Genomic DNA, 5,141 nt, shown 5'->3' with positions numbered 1-5,141 from the left:
CTCAGTGCAGTGATCCCTGCAGTGTTATCTCCATGCTCAGTGCAGTGTGTCAGGTGGGTTCGCTGCCTCGCTCCAGGACCCTCCAGCAGGACCACAGCTGACTCTACTCTGCCGCCCGAGCTTCACCCTAACTTCACCTAACGGAACTCGAACCCAAAAATGAAAATTTGGTCATTATGTCCTCCTCCTCATGTTAGTGGAAACACTGGTAAAGTGTGTTTGTCCACATAACACACAGCAAGTTTTCTAATATCAGCTTTCTCCAAAGGAACTAAATCCTACATTGAACGTAGACCGTGACGATTAAAACCCCGTTCATTTTCCCTATGGAGAAACCGCTATGGAACCGTGAGCCATATATGGGCATGTGGGCGTCAGACTTACAGGTCTATAGAAACCAGTCTGATAGTTTTATCACAGACTGTAATGCCATGTTTATACCGTCTGGATGGGAAGACTGACTCTAACTGACAGTTACTGTCCAACTCCGTCTGTTACCACACCCAGGCTCCAGCTTTTCAATTTACTCTCTGAAATAATAGTTGTATATTTCTATAGCATATTTCTTAACAAGGTTACAAAAATAGAAAAAGAATAGCTACACCACCTACACAACATGAAGAAAAACATAATATGAACAGTCTCCATTACAAATGCTGAAGGGCCTTGGTGTGGCAGCTCGGCTGCTCCTGCGGTTCTGCAGAATCTGGTCCCTTTGTTTCAGTCTCTACCTTCAGAACCTGCTGATACTTACTGGTCAGATTATGCTTCAGTAAAGAAGAAATATTACATATAGACCCTTTGAGAAAGAAGCACAGGTCGGCGGAGTCGGTCGGGTCGGTCGGTGGGTCGAGTCAGGTCGGCGGGGTCAGGTTGGTCGGTCAGTCGGTTGGTCGGTCAGTCGGTCGGTCGGTCAGTTGGTCGGTCGGTTCAAGTCGGGTCGGTGGGGTCGGTGGGGTCGGTGGGGTCGGTCGGGTCGGTGGGGTCGGCGCCCCCTACCTGCAGCCGGCCGTCCAGCGTCCTCTGGATGGTGACGCACTTGCTGGGATGGACGCCGCTGCTGGTGACGGCGGTGATGAGCGAGTCCAGCTCGTCCTTCTTCTCCTTCAGCTTCTTCACCAGGCTCTCGATCGCCCGCTTGGCGAAGCCCTCGTTCTCTCCGCCCTGCCGGTGGCACATCAGGCTGTGGACGATGCTGAGGCAGGCGTCACCGCTGCTGGGGGCGGGGCCTAGCACCGACATGGCACCCTGGGGGAAGGGGGGGCGAGAGGGGGTCAAGTAGGAGACACGGGCTGTGTTCGGAACCGCATACTAACGTACTGCCTGCTACATACTCAACGAGTATGTACTGCATACTACCTACTAAATGATTGAAATTATGAAATGAAGTATGCCATTACCAGCAGACTGTTCACACTGAAGTATACAGCCAAGTATCCCAGAATGCATTTCGCACCAGCCGGCAGCGATAGCGGGGATTTTAAAGCAGGCTAAAAGCTGTTGTAATTTTGGCTCTACGACTGTTAATATGTCACTTTATTAAGTTTTAATATTTTTTCAGGTGAGAAAGTAACCATGCAGATTCCCAATATGTGGTCAGTTTATCCAAATAATGCCTGTTTGTAAATCTGCTGCCACGTTTTCGGAGATTTGGGACCAGGACCGTCCGCCTCGCAGTCCGCCATTCCGCAGTCTGAAGAGACGCAATGCATTCTGGGGCGGTTGAGTATGTCCAGTAAACTCACGCCGCATACTCAGAAATTCTTGCTAAACTAGTATACATCCGGGCATTTCTCACGTACACAAAATTCACATACTATGCAGTTGGAACGCTTAGTGCTACTAACGCTTATACTACTTAGTATGAATCGTACGAACAGAACCACAGAGTAGTACAGTACAGTACAGTACAGTACAGTACAGTACAGTACTGTATTGTACTGTACTGTACTGTAGAATAGAGTACAGTAGAGTACTTTAGAGTACAGTATAGTGCAGTACAGTACGGTAACATACAATACAGTAGCATGCAGTACAGGACAGTAGAGTACAGGACAGTAGAGCACAGTACAGTACAGTACAGTAGAGTACAGGACAGTACAGTACAGTACAGTACAGGACAGTACAGTACAGTACAGTACAGGACAGTACAGTACAGTAGAGTACAGGACAGTACAGGACAGGACAGTACAGTACAGTACAGTACAGTACAGTACAGTACAGTAGAGTACAGGACAGTAGAGCACAGTACAGTACAGGACAGTAGAGCACAGTACAGTACAGTCCAGTACAGTACAGGACAGTACAGGACAGGACAGTACAGTACAGGACAGTACAGTACAGTACAGGACAGTACAGTACAGTACAGTACAGTACAGTACAGGACAGTACAGTAGAGTACAGGACAGTACAGTACAGTACAGTACAGTACAGTACAGTACAGTACAGGACAGTACAGTACAGTACAGGACAGTACAGTAGAGTACAGTACAGTACAGTACAGTACAGTACAGTACAGTACAGTAGAGTACAGGACAGTACAGTACAGTACAGTACAGTACAGTACAGTACAGTACAGGACAGTACAGTACAGTACAGTAGAGTACAGGACAGTACAGTAGAGTACAGGACAGTACAGGACAGTACAGTACAGTACAGGACAGTAGAGTAGAGTACAGGACAGTAGAGTAGGGGAGAGACAGAGAGAAGTAAACTGATTGACAGTAGATGTGACCAATGGGGCGCAGCATGTACTGCCTTTGCTCAAGGACACTTCAGCAGGACAGACTATCTGACGGGGATCGAACCTGTGACCTCAGAGCTAACAGACCCTCTGCCTGCCTGCCTGCCTGCCTGTCTGTCTGTCTGCCTGTCTGTCTGTCTGTCTGCCTGCCTGCCTGCCTGTCTGTCTGTCTGCCTGTCTGTCTGTCTGTCTGCCTGCCTGCCTGCCTGTCTGTCTGTCTGCCTGCCTGCCTGCCTGCCTGCCTGTCTGTCTGCCTGCCTGTCTGCCCGCCTGCCTGCCTGCCTGCCTGCCTGACTGTCTATTAAATGTGTTTTACTCAGTCTTTATTGCTTGATGGTGGGGCCTCCAGCAGTTTAGATCGTCGCGTTGCGGCACGGTGCGTCGCGTCGCGACGCGGCGATGTGACGCAACGTGACGTCAGCTCGCTGCAGAGCTTCCTGCTGGGGATTCTGACTTGAAGGACGATCCATCACTTTTTTACTAGTAGAAAGTGGGAATTTCCGACTTTCCGACAAGTCTGGAACGCAGTGTGAGCATCATGTTGTTACCATGCTGTTTACCCACGTGCCAAAATGTTCCTCACTGACTCACACACACTCTCACACACACTCTCACACACACACTCTCACACACACACACACTCTCACTCCCATACAGCTAGGCTGTTGAACAGACTTCATGTCGCTGCCTTGCTGCTGATTCACCGTGTTGCTTTTGTTCCGTTCTGTTGAGGTTTCATGTCGTTTGTGTTGGATTTTACTCTCTTCTTCTCTTCATGCTTTCTCTGCTGGATTTCTTCTCAGCTTCACTGAACCTGAACCTGAATCTGAACCTGAACCTGAACCTGAACCTAAACCTAAACCTGAACTTGAACTTGAACTTGAACCTGAACCTGAACCTGAACCTGAACCTGAACCTGAACTTGAACCTGAACCTGAACCTGAACCTGACTGTCATAAAACACCAAGTGAAGAGCAGCGTGTTCAGACACACATTTACACTCTGAGACACTTCCAGCAAGTCCTACAGTAGAAAAAGCTTCAGTTATTATTATTACTATTATTATCATCACAATCAACCCATATGTAGGCTGTATGTGCAGACAGACAGACAGGCAGACAGACAGACAGACAGACAGACAGACAGACAGACAGGCAGACAGACAGACAGACAGACAGGAGGACAGACAGACAGACAGACAGACAGACAGACAGACAGACAGACAGACAGGAGGACAGACAGACAGACAGACAGACAGGAGGACAGACAGACAGACAGACAGACAGACAGACAGGAGGACAGACAGACAGACAGACAGACAGACAGACAGGAGGACAGACAGACAGACAGACAGACAGACAGGAGGACAGACAGACAGACAGGCAGACAGGCAGACAGACAGACAGACAGACAGGAGGACAGACAGACAGACAGACAGACAGACAGGAGGACAGACAGACAGACAGACAGACAGACAGACAGGAGGACAGACAGACAGACAGACAGACAGAAAGGCAGACAGGCAGACAGACAGACAGACAGACAGGAGGACAGACAGACAGACAGACAGACAGACAGACAGGCAGACAGACAGACAGACAGACAGGAGGACAGACAGACAGACAGACAGACAGAAAGGCAGACAGGCAGACAGACAGACAGACAGACAGGAGGACAGACAGACAGACAGACAGACAGACAGACAGACAGAAAGACAGACAGACAGACAGACAGACAGACAGACAGGCAGACAGGCAGACAGACAGACAGACAGACAGGAGGACAGACAGACAGACAGGCAGACAGGCAGACAGACAGACAGACAGACAGACAGGAGGACAGACAGACAGACAGACAGACAGGAGGACAGACAGACAGACAGACAGACAGACAGACAGGAGGACAGACAGACAGACAGACAGACAGACAGACAGACAGGAGGACAGACAGACAGACAGGAGGACAGACAGACAGACAGACAGGCTGCTGCCGCGTCAACAGTTGTCAAAAAAAAAAAAAAAAAAAAAAAAAGCGAGACCCAGCGAGTCTCTGCTTCACTCACCGGTCCGTCCGGTCCGGGTCCGCAGTACAGGATCTGTCTGTAGTACCGGGTCCGTACCGGGTCTGTTTACCGTCTGCTGAGCCAGACTGTCTGTCTGTCTGCCGACCTCAAACTCTCTCACTGAGAGAGAGAGAGAGAGAGAGAGAGAGAGAGAGAGAGAGAGAGAGAGAGAGAGAGAGAGAGAGAGAGAGAGAGCTGCCAGAAAGAGCCAGAATAAGCCCGGAAGTAAGTTGATTTTGCAGTAACAACAACAGCTTAACAAACAGGCAATATAAAGAAACAGCAAAAAAAGCAAAAAAGCAAGTGAGGAAAATTGTGAGGAAAAATATACTGCTA

At 49.2% G+C, this 5,141-nt stretch overlaps 1 pseudogene across 1 annotated transcript; it reads right to left on the bottom strand.

Moving 5' to 3' along the window:
* Positions 1-930: 930 nt before the first annotated feature.
* Positions 931-4,919, bottom strand: LOC139917008 (mothers against decapentaplegic homolog 4 pseudogene; annotated as a pseudogene). The gene is made up of 2 exons (XR_013506896.1): positions 4,806-4,919; positions 931-1,248 (listed from the first exon to the last, which is right to left on the bottom strand). The product of XR_013506896.1 is annotated as a mothers against decapentaplegic homolog 4 pseudogene (transcript).
* Between the last annotated feature and the right edge of the window lie 222 nt (positions 4,920-5,141).

The sequence above is a fragment of the Centroberyx gerrardi genome, chromosome 12 (genome assembly GCF_048128805.1).
Source record: "Centroberyx gerrardi isolate f3 chromosome 12, fCenGer3.hap1.cur.20231027, whole genome shotgun sequence".
NCBI classification, from domain to species: domain Eukaryota; kingdom Metazoa; phylum Chordata; class Actinopteri; order Beryciformes; family Berycidae; genus Centroberyx; species Centroberyx gerrardi.
The sequence above is the reverse complement of the archived record's forward strand: the minus strand, read 5'-3'. Positions and strand labels throughout refer to the sequence as shown.